Below are 16,729 nucleotides of genomic sequence, written 5' to 3'. Positions count from 1 at the left end.
CTGAACTCTATACCCATTAAGAACTCCCCATTCCCACCTCCCACTAGCCCCTGACAGCCACCAGGGTCTCTGTGAATTTGACTACATTAGGGACCTCATACAAGTGGAATCATACGACATTCGTCTTTTTGTGACTGGCTTATTTATTGCACTTCAGATGTCTTCAAGGTTCATCCATGTTGTAGCATGTACCAGAATTTCCTCTCTTTTTAAGGGCTAAATAGTATGTATATACCACATTTTGTTTATCCATTCATCTGTCGTCAAGCATTTGTGTTATTTCCACCTTTGGCTATTGCAAATAGGGCTGCTGTAAACATTGGTGCACAAGTATCTGTTCAAGTTCCTGCTTCTAATTCTTTTAATACAACCCCAAAAGTAGTATTGCTGGATCTTATGGTGGTTAAATGTTTAATTTGGAGGGAGAACTGTTTTCCATAGTGTCTACACAATTTTACGTTCCCATCAGCAATGCACAAGGATTTCAATTTCTCCACATCCTTGTGTGGCTCACATAGCTTTTGACACCACTAACAAATGGCTCTTTCCCATTTCTTTGCTTCAATTACATGATACTTAAAATTCCCCAATCAACTGTTCTAGGGAACTGGCTAGTTTCCCTCAAAGTCCTTTATTCAGAAATAGATAATGTATGTACAGTGCCTAATAACAGATAATGTACAGTGCCTAAGGGACTAATAAATAAATATTCAAAATGCCATTTTCTTTCTCCACTTTTAGTTTATTTCTTTTTCCTTCCTTCTTTCTTGACATCATCCCGACCTCTCTTGTAGTGAGCATCCGTACCCATATGACAGTGGGTATAAAATAGTTAAATTAAAACTCCTGGGCTCCTGCAAGAAATGACAAGGAATTCTTCTTCTGTGCCTAATGAAGGGCACCTTTCAATTAGATTCTACTTGGCAGTTACTCTTTGTAAAGAAGCAAGGGAGTAAGCATTCCCTTATCACAAGGCAAGAAACAAAGATGCAAAACCCAGATGCAGAAGGAGGGGCAAGGGACTTACAGCCAGGACAGGGGAGGAGGAAGGGGAGAGAGGACCTGCCCTGGCTCGTGAATAGAGGGTTATGACACGGGATGATGACTCCAACTGGTTCTTGGCAGGCTACACTGGAAAAAAGCCACTTACTAAATACACCAACTGATACATATTCTGCGCCTGAGATTGAGACATTGCTGAAAGAGTAATAAATGCCCTGGCAATGGAAATCAGAGCGGGTCAAGAGCAGCCTGTGGCATGGGAAGAGGAACAGCAGAACTTAAGCAGAACAGTAACAACAATAATGAAGGGGATTCTTCGGTTCAGTTTCCGGTGGCAGCCTTTGTTCGTAGATGGAAGGTCACATGAGCTGCCTGGACCTCTACTAGGAAGATTTTCTCCTCCTCCTTCCCCTCGCCCTCCCTGCCCACCTCTTTCTTTTTGGTTACTTGAGGTTGCATGTTTTGAATTGAAGTACATGAATTCTCCACTGGTGTAATTTTCCTGTTTCTGGGATAGGACTCAAATCAGGAGAAATGTTGAAAACCCTCAAGAAGTAATATGGATTATTTCTTGCTAAAAGGCTACTGACAAGAAATTTTTAATTTAATTAACAAGAGTCACATTAAAAAAGTTTTAAAAACAGGTTAGTTTTAATAATATTGTTAATTTAACCTAATATATCTATAACATTATCATTTCAATGTATAGTTCATATACAATTATTAATGACATTACTTTTTAAGTTTTAAAGACAATACTTAGTTTTCAGGAAGCCAGAGCGGTTCAGTGGATTGACCATCATCCCATGGACTGTGAGGTCCCAGTTCGATTCCCTATCAGGGGACATGCCCAGGTTGCAGGCTCGATCCCCAGCAGGGGACCTGCAGAAGGCAGCCAGTCGATGTTTCTCTCTCACATCAATGTTTCTATCTCTCTCTCCATTCCTCTCTCTCTAAAAAAAATCAATAAAAACATCTTAATTTTTTTATTTTTATTTTACTTTTTTTGCTTCTTTCCAGACTGTTTGTTAACATTTTTTATTAATTTATTTTTGTTATAGATGTTTCTTTTTTTTCCCCATTGACACCCTCCTCCCCATCCCCCCAACCCTGTCCCAGCTTTGTAGTCCGTGTCCATCAGTTATGCATACATGCATATAAGCTCTGTGGTTTATCTCTTCCCTCCCCCTCAACATCCTCTTCTGAGGATTGTCAGTCTATACCCTACTTTCACGTCTCTGGGTCTATCCTGTTCCTCAGACTGTTGTGTTCATTATATTCCATAAATAAGTGAGATCATGTGATATTTGTCTTTCTCTGCTTGGCTTGTTTCACATAGGATAATATTCTCCAGGTCCCTCCATGTTGTCTCAAAGGATAAGGGATCTTTCTTTCTTAATGCATAGTACTCCATTGTATATATGTAGCACAACTTTTTTATCTATTCATCTACTGATGGACACTTGGGCTATTTCCAGATCTTAGCTATTGTAAATAGTGCTGCTATAAACATGGGGGTACGTATATTCTTTCTGATTGGTGTTTCAGACTTCTTAGGGTATATTCCTACAAGCGGGATCACTAGATCAAATGGCAATTCAATTTTTAATTTTTTGAGGTAATACCATATTGTTTTCCATAGTGGCTGCACCAGTCTGCATTCCCACCAGCAGTATACTAGAGTTCCCCTTTTTCCACACCCTTGCCAGCACTTGTTGTTTGATGATTTGTTGATGGCGGCCATTCTGACAGGTGTGAGGTGATATCTCATTGTTGTTTTAATTTGCATCTTTCTGATGATTAGCAATGTTGAGCATTTCTTCATACGTCTCTTGGCCATTTTTATGTCCTATTTGGAGAGGTGTCTATTTAGGTCCTCTGGTCATTTTTTAATTGGGTTCTTTGTCTTCCTTTTGTTGAGCTGTATGAGTACTCTATATATTTTGGAAATTAACCCTTATCCGATGTATCATTGGCAGTTATGCTCTCCCATACAGTGGGTTCCCTTTCCATTTTGATGGTTATTTCTTTTGCTGTGCAGAAGTTTTTAGTTTGATGTAGTCCCATGTGTTCATTTTTTCCTTTGTTTCTCTGGACTTAGGTGATGTATCAGTGAAAATTCTACTGTGTATGATGTCTGAAATTTTCTTCTAGGATTTTTATAGATTCATGGGTCACATTTAAATCTTTTATCCATTTTGAGTTTATTCTCGTGTATGGTGTAAGTTGATGGTCTAGTTTCATTTTTTACATGTAGCTGTCCAAATTTCCCAACACCATTTATTAAAGAGGCCATCTTTACTCCATTGTATGCTCTTGCCACCTTTGTCAAATATTAGTTGAGCATATTGCCTTGGGTCCATTTCTGGGTTCTCTGTTCCGTTCCACTGGTCTATATGTCTGTTCTTGTGCTAGTACCAGGCTGTTTGATTACAGTCGTTTTGTACTATAACTTGATATTCGGTATTGTGATCCCACCTACTTTGTCCTTCTTTTTCAAGATTGCTGTGGCTATTCAGGGGGTCTTTTAGTTCCATATGAACTTTTGAAGTATTTGCTCTAGTTCTGTAAAATATGTCATTGGAATTTTGATGGGGATTGCATTGAATCTATAGATTGCTTTGGGTAATATGGACATTTTAATGATGTTAATTCTTCAAATCCATGAACGAGGTATGTGCTTCCACTTTTTGATATCTTCCTCTATTTCTTTTTTCAATGTCCTGCAGTTTTCTGCAAATAAATCATTTACTTTTTTGGTTAAGTTTATTCCTAGGTATCTTAATTTTTTTGCCGCGATGGTGAATGAGATTGTTTTCTTAGTCTCTTTTTCTGTGACTTCATCATTGGTGTATAAGAATGCTGTCGATTTCTTGACATTAATTTTGTATCCTGCTACTTTGCCAAATTCATTTATTAAGTCTAGTAGATTTTTGATGGAGTCTTTAGGGTTTTCTATGTATAATATCATGTCATCTGCGAATAATGATAGTTTCACTTCCTCCTTTCCAATTTGGATCCCTTTTATTTTTTCTTCATGTCTGATTGCTGTGGCTAAGACTTCCAGTATTATGTTAAATAAGAGTGGTGAAAGTGGGCATCTTGTCTTGTTCCTGTTCTTAAGGGAAATACTTTTAGTTTTTGCCCATTGAGTATGATGTTGGCTATAGGTCTTTTATACATGGCCTTTATTATGTCAAGATATGATCCCTCTTTTCCCACATTACTGAGTGTTTTATCAGAAATGGGTGCTGGATATTGTTGAATGCTTTTCAAGCATCTATTGATATGATTATGTGGTGTATCACATTTATTGATTTGCAAATATTGTACCAGCCTTGCATCCCTGGGATGAATCCCACTTGGTTATGGTGAATAATTTTTTTGATGTATTGCTGGATTCCATTTGCTAATATTTTGTTCAGGATTTGGCATCTATGTTCATCAGAGATATTGGCCTTTAGTTTTCTTTTTTTGGATTGTCTTTTTTTGGTTTTAGAATTAGAATTATGCTAGCCTCATAAAATGAGTTTTGAAGTCTTCCTTCTTCTTGAATTTTTGAAATAGTTTGAGGAGAATAGATGTTAGTTTTTCTCTGAATGTTCAGTAAAACTCCCCCATAAAGCCGTCCGGGCCTGGGCTTTTGTTTTCTGGGAGAGTCTTGATTACCCCTTCAATTTCTTTTGTTGTTACTGATCTGTTTAAGTTTTCTATCTCTTCCAGGTTCAGTTTTGGGAGACTATGTGTTTCTAGAAATTTGTTCATTTTACTTAAATTGTCAAATTTGTTGCCATATAATTTTCCATAGTGTTTGTTAACAATCCTTTGTATTTCTGTGGTGTCTGTCAGTTGTTACTTTACCTCTTTCATTTCTGATTTTGTGTATTTGGGTTCTCTTTCTTTGTTTCTTGTTGAGTCTAGCTAAGGGTCCATCAATCTTGTTTATCTTTTTGAAAAACCAACTCTTTATTTCATTGATGCTTTGAATTGTTTTTTTTTGTTTTTGTTTTTTGGTCTCTATGTTGTTTATTTCTGCTCTGATCTTTACTATTTCCTTCCTTCTACTTGCTCTGGGGTTTTCTTTTTGTTTGCTCTCTAGTTCTTTACGTTGTGAGGTTAGATAGTCTATTATAAATTTTTCTTGTTTCTTGAGGTAGGCTTGTAGTGCTATGAACTTCTCTCTCAGAACTGCTTTCGCCGCATCCCATAGATTTTGTCTTGTTGTGTGTTCATTTTCATTGGTTTCCAGAAAGTTTATAATTTCTTCCTTGATCTCCTTGGTAACCCAATTATTGTTTAATAACATGCTACTTAGCCTTCATGTTTTCAAATGTGTTTGCATGTTCTTGTTGCAATTAATTTCTAGTTTCATGCCATTGTGATCTGAGAAGATGCTTGATATGATTTCAATCTTCTTGAACTCATAGAGACTTAGTTTGTGTCCTAACTTTTGGTCTACCTTTGAGAATGTCCCATGTGCACTTGAGAAGAATGTGAATTCTGTAGTTTTGGGGTGTAATTCTCTGTAGATATCTATTAAATCCATTTGGTCTAGTGCTTCGTTTAGAGTCTCTGTTTCCTTGCTAATTTTTTTGTCTAGAGGATCTATCTAGTGATGTCAGTGGGGTGTTGAAGTCCCTGCTATGATTGCATTGCTGTTGATTTCTCCTTTGATGTTCTCCAAAAAATTTTTAATATATGATGGTGCTCCTAAATTGAGTGCATATATGTTTATCAAGGTTATATCTTCTTGTTGGATAGATCCTTTCAATATTATGTAGTGGCCTTCTTTGTCGCTAGTTATGGCCTTTATTTTGGAATCTATTTTATCAGATATGAGTATTGTTACCCCAGCTTTTTTTTTTGTTTTTGTTTCCATTTGCTTGGAAGATTTTTTTCCATCCCTTTACTTTCAACCTGTGTGAGTGTTTTGTTGTGAGGTGGGTCTCTTAAAAACAACATATATGTGAGTCATGATTTCTTATCCAGTCAGCTACTCTGTGTCTTTATTTGGAGCATTCAGGCCATTTACATTTAAGGTAATTATTGATATGTACTTATTTATTGCCATTTTTGTTTAGTGTGGTTATATTTTTCTTCCTCTTTCTTCTACTAATTACAGCAGTCCTTTTAACATTTCTTGCAATTCTGGTTTGGTGCTAATATATTCCCTTAGCCTCTTTTTATCTGGGAAGCTCTTTATTTCACCTTCTACTTTGAATGATTGCTGTGCTGGGTAGGGTAGTCTTGGATTCAGATCCTTGTTTTTTATGACCTTGATTACTTCATGCCATTCCCTTCTGGCCTGTAGTGTTTTTGTTGACAAGTCAGATGATAGCCTTATGGGGGTTCCTTTGTAGGTAACCTGTTGCTTATTTCTTGCTGCTTTTAGGATTCTCTGTTTGTCTTTAATTTTTGGCATTTTAATTACTATGTGTCTTGGTGTGGGCCTGTTTGGGTTCTTCTTACTTGGGACTCTCTGTGCTTTTTGAACTGAATGCCTTCTTCCTTCACCAAATTAGGAAAGTTTTCTGTCACTATTTCTTCAAATATATTCCCTAAAGCTTGCTCATTTTCTTCCTCTTTGGGGACTTCTATGATAAGAATATCATTACTTTTCCAGTTATCCCACAGTTCTCTTAAGCTGTCTTTTTGGTTTTTAATTGTTTTTTCCTCTTGGTTTTCTGATTGGTTGATTTTTTTCTACCCTGTCTTCTAATTCACTGTTCCTGTCCTCAGCTTCCTCTACTCTGCTGTTTAGTCCTTCCAATGTGTTCTTTATTTCTGCTATATCATTCTTCATTTCTTCTTGGTGGTTTTTCATTTCCAATTGGTTGATTTTCAATATTTTTGTGTCTTTACTCATGGTGCTGATGTTCTTACTCATGTGTTGAGCTTCCTGAAGATCATGGCTCTGAATTCTAGGTCTGTTAACTTGCTTAACTGCATTTCATTTATTTCATTTTCAGGAAAGGTCTCGTGTTCTTTCATTTGGAATTTGTTTCTTTGTTTCATCATTTTGGCTATTTCAGTGGGTTTCAGAGCCTGCCAAATTTTCCCTTTGGGTGTTGGTGTTTTGCTGTTTGTGGCTCTCTCTATTGGGTTTGGATGAGCATGGGAGGACCCACGTTAAACACCACTGTCAAGTCTTACTTTCCTGGGTAGAGTTGTGAGCCCAGGAAATGTTCAGTTTCCTCTAGCTTCTTGCCTGAAGGCTATTAGTCAAGGTTACTTGAAGAGCTTTGGGTTCTCAATTGAATGAAAAACTCCCTCAGGTGTTCAGCATAAGGGCATTTTCAAAGGGTATGGTAGATGCTGGTTTTTAATGAGCCTCAATTTGCATTATTATGGCCCATCTGGGTGGGGTTGAATCTTCGATGGAGGGTCGCTGCCTTTCCCCAGAACCCTGGGAAGGAGTAAAATGGCCACTTTCCTGTGTGGCCGCAACTCAGCAAAAGCCCTGAGAGTCCTCCAAGTCCCGAGTATCCCCCACACAGTTCCAGTCCTATCCACCCTCCCTCTGCCAGAGCCCAAGGTGAGTGGCTGTGGCTGTGGCTGTTTTAGTGTTCTGTCCCAGCCCTCTGTGCTGTGGAGTGGGCTTGGGAGTTTAACCTTAGGGCACTGCTGTCTGTGGGCTCCCATCCCCCCCCCCACCTCTGCAATCCTACCAGGATCAATTCAGTGTCCCTGGTTATATGATCCTCACAAGCTGCTTTTTTTCTGAGGATTTGTCTTTATTTTAGTTGTAATTCCAGTTTGGTCCTGGGAGATGGTCTATGTAGCTTCCATTTACTCTGCCGCCATTTTGGAATCTCTCCTAAATTTTATTTTTAAGTAATAAATATACTTTTCAGAATCTGATGTGTGTTTTACACTGCATCTCAATTTGGATTAGCCACATTTCAGGTGGTCCTTAGGCATATGTGACGAGTGGCTACTTACTGGACACTGCAGGTCTAAATTGAGAAGAGGGCAGAAAAAGAAAGAGGTGAATTGTTCTGTGTTAGAACATGTGTAAGAATTTAAAGTATCCTGGAAGGTTGTGGTGGTGGTGGTGGAGACAGTCAGGGAGAACACTTGAGGGGTTTGCAAAGGGGAGAACTGATAAGGGAGTGTGGAATGTGGATCTGAAGAGAAGAGATGCCAGTAGAAATAGTCTCCAGTGGAAAGGCTCAATTATGTTTACACATAGTTTTTATTTGTTTGCTGTGATATACTGAAGTATATCTCCATTGTTACTTTGAACAATAGTAAGAACACTATACACAGTGTCTATTATAAGTATTATCTGTGGGAAATTAAGAAAAGTGGCTGTGTTTCCCATGGGATAATATGGAGTCAAAACAGCCACAGGATGGGAGCATAACTCAGTCTGAAAGAACCAGGGTTCTGAAGATCAGAGTGGGAAAAGATGGTGGGCCTGCAATGGGGACTTGAACCACTTGTTTAAGATTAAAGAACAGGGTCAACATTTACCCTACACCCCTATTTCTATCCTTAAAGCTAAAAGATTTAGAAATACCCAGCAGCCAGGTTACATTTAGAGAAAAGAATCTTTAAATAGGAGAAGTATCAAAATTTCAGCACAATTAAATATTTGCTATTTCTCTACTGTATTACCAGATACTTTGCTAGGGGCTGGGAATAATAAGAGGAATAAATATGACCCAATCCACAAGGTATTATATCATAAGAGAAAGACATATAAGCTACAATATAACATGGTCCCTAAATTATTCTGCAACTGCAATAATTTTGATAATCAAGTGTAATTTTAATGACTTTTTTTTATTAAACTGTAAATAAAAGCCTGCATTTGTGTCCTTTTAAGACTACTTAAGTACATTTTAATATAATTTAAAGGCTAGTTCTGTACCCAAGTGTTTTATTTTACAGTGAGAGGCTTGGTTAGACTCTACTCTTTTGAGTATTCTCTGAATTGGGATCCTTTACAATATCTTTTCTCACCCCAGTCATTTATTTTTTACTCCAAACTGATCATTTTTTAATTTGGGAATATTTCTTTTTCTTTTTCTTTTTCTTTGGGGACCTTAACTTTTACATTTATATTATCTTCCACAAAGTACACAGAGGTATTTTAGTGGAACTGGAATCTGGATTAGGAAAAACAAACATGTCATATTAGCAAATGAAGGATGTCAGGGCATCAAGTTGGATTACCTGGATGACTTTTTAGGAAAATGCAAAAGAAAGGAAACAAACAAGGAGCCACAGAAAAAAAGATCTGATGAAAAGAAAACTTGCAAAGAGAAATTTATTTCTCAAAGAAATAAAGCTAAAAGGTCAATTTATGTTACTAGGTAGCACGTTTCTTTGATAGGTATTTCCACCAGAGAAAGGATGTTAATAAATAGCACTAGCTATTCTGATTTGAAGTTTGTATTAAATATTTGTTCACTTACAATTAAAATGTGTAGTTTCGTCTGCCAGATTCTGGTACGGTGAATCAAAGTGATTACAGATTTTTCTTTTCTCTAGATTTTTAGAGCCGTGAAAATTACTTGTATCAGAGGGAGGGAGCAGAGAGGGAGAGAAAAAATGAACTTCGCTGATGAACATGCAGAATGGGAAGATAAATCTTTGGTCTCTTTGGTCGATTCTGTACATCCACAGCTGGCATTGGGGGATAAATTCTCTGAGGTAGACTCGGTAGCCCTGTTGTTCTTTTTGCTTAAACTTTTTCTTCCAGCTGAGAGTTTATGAGGAAAAGTCAGCCTTATCTTTTCTGTTGGTCTGCTCAGATGGTCCCTTCAGTTAATTTTAGCTAGATTTCAAAAAGCCTATTTTCATAGTAATCATGCTCTGTTAGCTGTGATGGCTTTGAACTGATTAAAGAAAGCACATCTGACCTGGCTGGGAACTGTATCCCCGGGGCCTGGGAGTAACCTTGAAATGCAGTCCATTCTCCTTATCCAAGCACTGCCCCCCATCCTGGAAAGACTAATAACCTTGGAGTCCTGGAGACAACCCTTCCTAGCCCTTAGTCCCCATCCCCCAGCCTGCATGACTTCCCCATGCCTGTAATCTGTAACGTTTCACCCATTGTTATTCCTTTGCCTACTTCCCCGGGTCATCTGTGTCCTTCTACCCAATATAAGCAGTTAGTTTATGGGAGGGGAGAGCAGATTTTTCAGAGATGACCCGCCGCTCTTTCATACTACCAGCATAAGTGCTCAAATATGATTTAATTTAAAAATAAGCCTATTTTCGTGTGAGTTTTTAATGCCTTTTCTGGACTCAGGCAGGCATCTGCAATGACCCAGACCGAGCCAGCAAGAAAGGGTGAAAACACCTGAGGCCGGGCCACTTACCTAAGGCCAAATATAAATTATCCTTTTTGGTGCTTCTTGTGAACTTCTGTAAGAAGAAGAAATGAAGGAAAATCTGTTCACCTTTTATCTTAATAAAGTATCAAACCAGACAAAAAGCTCCAGAGAGAAACAGAAAGATCACAGTGCTTTGTTTCAACCAACAAAACTCTTGCTCAAAGAAAGAATAAAAATATTTCTGGAGGCATATTGTACCCACCAGGCATTTTGTTGTAATTAGGGAAAAGTCATACATGGCCACTGGAGTGAATAAAACTACAGGTATATTGGCTTTCTTTTTTGATAACTTTTTTTTTTTTAATTATGTTTGGTGTGTCTGTGTGTGATCATAATAAATAGGGATCTGTTTATGCAAATGATTGGAACTGAAGAGATAGCAAACTTGCCTCAAATGATAAAAACTAACTAAATACAACTCATAGAAAAGAACAAATGAGAGTTCATTTCTTACACTGTCAACTTGCACAAGATGAGAATATGTTTGCTCAGAAATAGCCAAAAGGGTCTCTCAAGCTTCACTTGCAGCCCAAAGCAGGGCCAGACCTGCTTGAGGCATAAATGTGCTGCTTAGCAAATGAGAGAGAAAAGGCCTGCCTCCCACCTTTGACTCAGCTTTGATTCCTCCCTCCCTCCCTCCCGCCTCCCTCCTTCCTTTCCTCCCTCCTCTCCCTCTTTTTTATTTTTGAAGAAGAATGATCTTCAAGCAGGAAGAATAGACTAGACATCAGTAAAAAAAAAAAAAAAAAAAAAAAATTAAAGTCCAAGAGAGATTTATAGAAGGGCACTTGGGCCTTATAAGGGCTTACACCAAAAGTCCTATTTCATGACTCTGATCAAAGAACCGTAGTTGTAGTTGGTCATCTTTGAGACATCACGGAGTGTGGGAGAGTTTCCAGAATCCTGGAAAGGGGCAAGTATCCCAATTTTCAAAAGGAGAGGATAAAAAAATAGCAGTTGGGTAATAAGCTTGGCCTGGATCTGAAGTAATTCAAAATGCCATTTGTGAATAATTGAGGAGAAAAAGCAGAGACAGCTCATTTGTAATAAATGTTTTTCAAGTCAGCCAAATCAGTGTTTTTTCTTTCAATTATTCATTAGACTAACTGATTAAAGAAATTCCATAGACAGTATAGAGTCTCATCATTTGGGACTTCATGTGGATGGTCATCTTTTCAGAAATGCAATTCCTAAACACTTGGTCTAAAACAGCTACCCAGGTAATAGCCATAAAATGTTACCTTATTGTTTTTATTTAGACATTTATTAATATATAAAATTATAATGCATAATTTTGTTTATTTTCTGGTCCCTTTCCCACTAGAATGCAAAGTCTATGGGATTGAGACTCATGTGTCTTGACCTTCATTATCTTTCTAACATCTTAAACAGTGCCCTATAAGTCCCACTGAATGAATAAACATTGCTTAAATAAATTTTTGTGTGTGTGGTGAAAATGCTTTCCAAAAGATAAGCATGAGGTATGGTCATTATTCTGGCAAAGCATTGACTAAGTTGTCTATTATTTCCTGATGATGAGATGGAGAAATGTACTGGATGGTTTTATAGCTGCGAGTCATTACAGGCATTTTAAGCCGAGTAGGGTCAGTGAGCAGTTGCAAGGCAGACCAGGGACAGAGTGTAGCTTCTGATTCCCTTCCCAGCTTCCTTTGGGAGTCTGTGACCACATGAAGCATACCTGACTGACATTACAAGTGAAGGGCATATGCTGATCGCAGAACACTTCACCCTGTCAAATTAAACTTCATTTTATTATGCTTATTTGTAATGCTACTCATACTTTTATTTTTTAAATCCTCACCTGAGGATATTTTTCCATCTATTTTCAGTTGGGGGGGTGGAGGGAGAGAGAGAGACACCAACGTGAGAGAGACACATTGACTAGTTGTCTCCTGCATCACCCCAACCGCGGCTGGGGACCAAACCGTAACCAAGGTACATGCTGTTGACTGGAATTGAACCCACGACTCTTTGGTCCACCAGCTGACACTCTAACCACTGAGCCAAACTGGCCAGGGCTCATACTTTAATTTAACATTTATTTCATTCTGCGTTGTTTCATTATTGTTTATTTTAATGAAGTTTATAGTTTGAATAGATTTGGAATTCCAAAAGTAAGGTTTACAAAGCGAAGCCTTCCTTCAACACCATTGCCCACTAGCCACCCACTTCCACAGCCCATAAGAAACCAATGTTCTTAGTTTCTTTGTATCCCTCTAGAGATATTTTAGTATATATAAGAACACACACATATATATGTTAATACATATCTATCTATCCTCCTCCTCTTCTTCTTTTGCACAAATTTAGCATACTGTATATACAGTTCTGTAATTTTATCTTCCACTAAATATTTTAGAGAAACCTTCATATTTGTACCTCAAGTACATCCTCATTTCTCTTTTAGGGATGTATAGTATTCCATTCTTGGGCTCTATCACAATTTCTCTAACCTATCCCCTAATGATGGACTCAGGTTTTTCTATCTTTTATTATTATAAACAATGCTATTGTTTATAACTTTGTATGTTATGTCATTCACTCATGGCATGTGGGCATTTATCTTCAGGGGGAAAATTCCTAGAAGTGGAATTGCTGAGTCAAGGAGACATGCAATTGTAATTTTGATAGATGTTCTAAATTTCCTACTGAAAGAGCATTACCAATTCATCATACTCACTGTTCCCCACATTCTTGCCAATACAGTCACTGTGGTTTCAAATTACATCTCTCCTATTATGAATAAGATTGATCATCTTTTCTATATTTAAGAGATATTTGTATTCCATGGCTTGTCTATTTATATCTTTGTTCATTTTCTATTAGATTATTAGCATTAATGTATTTTTCAGAGTTCTTAATAGCTTCAGGAAAATTAGCTTTTTGGGGGGATATAGAATGCATATATTTTGTAGTAGAACTAAAATTATTTTCTTTATATCTTTTCTCTCCATTTCTCTTTTGAAGTTTATTCTTTATTCTTTGTGTTTTGTCTATCATTTTTGTAAAAGGGATTGTAAGTAGGTTTAAAATTTTTCTTTTCTTTATTGATTTTAGATAGAGGAATAGAGAGGAAGAGAGAAATAGAAACATCAATGAGAGAGAACATCAATTGGCTGCCTCCTGCATGCCCCCCACTGGGGATCAGGCCCACAACCTGGGTATGTGCCCTGATTGGGAATCGAACCAGCAACCTCTTAGTGCATGGGTCAGTGCTCAACCACTGAGCCACACCGGCCGGGGTAATTAGGTTTTGTGTATGTGAGCTGCTTACTATACTATATAAGCCAGAGGTTTTCAAATTATAGCTCTCGGGCCAAATATGGTCTACCACCTGTTTTGTAAGTGAAGTTTTATCGGAATGCAGCCATGCTTGTTTGTTTGTATGTTGCTTATGACTGCTTCTGTATTCCAGTGGCAAAGTTGAATAATTGGGAGACCACACTGGCCCACAAAACCTAAAACATTTACTATCTGGATCATTCCAAAAAAAAAAAAAAATCAGCTAACCTCTGCTGTAAGCTCCTTCTTTAAGAACTTATTTAATTCTTTAACTCACAACTCTTTGTAAATAGCACATAGTCAGTGCTATTTAGACTAGTACATAGTCAGTTCTTGAATAAGGCAAGCCAAAAGCATTTATTGACCATTTGATAGAAACATGACCTTCTCCTAAGTGAGAATATAATTCATTTTACAAATATTTATTGGGTACCTACTATATATATGCCTGGCACTGTTCTGGGTGCTGTGGACATTATAATTAACAAAATACATAAGAATTCCTCTTTATTAAAGGTGCTGGGCATTGCTAGACAATTCTGGTTTCATTTGGAAACAAGAATTACTGTTCCACCCTAGTACTGTTGTCTAAATAATCAGTTAATCAACTCTGCCGTGTCCAATTTGAACATATCACTCAGACATAGCCTGGCAACAAGACCTCACTTACTCAGCTTCTCCAGTCTTGCTTTTTTACACTTTTCTTTATTTATTCCTAGTTGGTAAGCTTTGGCCACAAAGGTGAAAAACCAAGGCTGGAAGGAAAGAATTACACTTTTTTTTAAAGTTTCAATTACAAGATTAGAGGGCACAAAGAGAGATCAAAAGAGGGTATTAACATAGCAATTGATTCTTTCCTCTCACTGTGGGGAATGGCTACCATTGGTGAATCATTAAGATAGACTGTTTCAGCTCTGTTTAGTTTCTGCCAGAAGCAAAATCCACATTCATCACGTTAACAAAAAAGTCCATGTGGTCTTTACCAAAATGTCAACAACAGAATTATGTCCCTGGGTCACATAACTACCGGATTTCATGCTGGGGGAAATGTTTGGAGAAAGGCCTGAAAACCATTTGACTTGCTAGAAGCACAGAGCTGAAATTCTGTTGATCTGAAAATGTAAGATTGATGATGTCTTCGGAGGAGAGACTCTCATACTCTGAAATGGGTTGAATGACAGAAAGCTCATTCGAGGCTTATGACATTGTGGCTCCCAACTAGCTATCTCCTGAATGCCTTATAACAAGGGCTTCCGAATATAATGGATTGTAACATTTGTCACAGAAGTAACTCCTACCTCAACTGCATTTTGGAATTTATCATTTCCCAGTGTATAGGTCTGTGAGTGGTATACTTTTATCAAGAATATGACTTATATACTAATAATTCGATACCATTCATCACTGGACATCTCTCTGCATCACCACCCAAAAGGGCAATCCCATTTGCAGCTATTTATTTTGAAAATGAATCATTTGTATAAGTCTGTGTTGGTGGCACGTGAACATATTTTTAATGTATGCCCAGAAGAGGAACTGCTGAGTCATTGGGTATGCCTACTGCACAGTCCATGAAAGTTCCAGCTCTTTCATATCCTCACCAACACTTGAGTATCCCAGTTTGTTTAACTACTGCAGTCGGTTTGCGATGGTATCTCATTGTGGTTTTTACTTAATTGATAGTTTCTGATGACTAATGATGTTTACCATCTTTTAAAAATTTCACGGGGGAAGGAAGATGGGTGGAGGTGGAAGAGGGCACAGAGGAGACAAATGGTGATGGAAACAAAGTTCACTGGCCATTAGGATATCTTGTTTCGTAAAGAATCTTTGTGTTATTGGTATTGATTTATAGCAGTTTTTTAATTCTGGAGCATTCATGGAATACATGTATTCCAAATATGGCTTGCTTTTTTACTGTCTTAATGGTGCCACTTGATAAGCAGAAATCTTTAATTTTAGCAAAATTCATCATTCTTTTCTTTAAAAATTTTTTTTTTCCTTTATCGATTTTAGAGAGAGAGGAAGGGAGTAGGAGAGAGAGAGAACATCGATGAGAGAGAACATTGATTGGCTGCCTCCCGCATGCCCCCAACTGGGGATCGGGCCCACAACCTGGGCATGTGGCCTGGCCGGGAATTGGACCAGCAGCCTCTTGGTGCAAGGGTTCAACTACTAAGCCACACCAGCCCGGCTTTTTAAAAAAATTTTTCATCATTCTTTTCTTCTATGGCTAATGCTTTTGTGTTTTAAGAAAGCATTTCTTAACCCAAAGTCCTGAGTGAAAGGTGAAAGTTGGTGGGTTTGCAGTGCGCAGGCATGCTAAGTAGTAGTCTCAGACAGTGAATACAGAAAAATTCCATTTATTTAAAAAAAAAAGGGGATGGATCCAAAGGGAAGGGCTACCCAACTCCCAGTCATGGGGATTGGATTGATGATGGCAGCCCCTGGGAGCTGGAGTTTCGTCCTTACGTGCATCCACTGGTGGGAAGCTGGTCAGTCAGTGGGTTAGAGGGTCTTGGTTGGTGGGTTTGGGCAGGGGGTTGGGTCTACAGGAATGCGGAGGTGTGATTGGGTGTTTCTTTGGTTCCTGGTGTCTGATGAATTTCTTGTCCTGCCAGTTCTCATGTGGTGGGAATTTTGGTTGGTCTTTGCTCTCCTGTGGCAGGGAGGCTTGCAAAATGGCCGTTAGGAGTTATACTGCTTGTGTAAGTCCTAACACTGAGGTATTCTCCTGTTTCCTTCTAGTACTTCCATGCTTCCAGCTTTAGCATTAAATCTGCAAGGTACTTGGAATCGATTTTTGTGTGTGATGTGAGTTTGCTGAGGGGTGGGCTCATTGTTCTTTTGTATAGATAGCTGATTTAACATCATGTATTAAAAAAACAAGTTTTATCCACTATGCTTCAATGCCACTTTTGTCACAACCAAGGGAAATAAAAGCATGTGTCCATCTGAAGACTTATTTACTGATATTCATAGTAGTGTTGCTGGAAATAGCCAGAACAGAAACACCCAAATGTTTATTAACAGATCAGTAGGTAAACCAACTGTGATATAGTCATTCAATGAGATAC

This window comes from Molossus molossus, unplaced genomic scaffold, assembly GCF_014108415.1.
Source record: "Molossus molossus isolate mMolMol1 unplaced genomic scaffold, mMolMol1.p scaffold_m16_p_18, whole genome shotgun sequence".
Classification (NCBI taxonomy): Eukaryota; Metazoa; Chordata; class Mammalia; order Chiroptera; family Molossidae; genus Molossus; species Molossus molossus.
Note: the sequence above shows the minus strand (reverse complement) of the source record.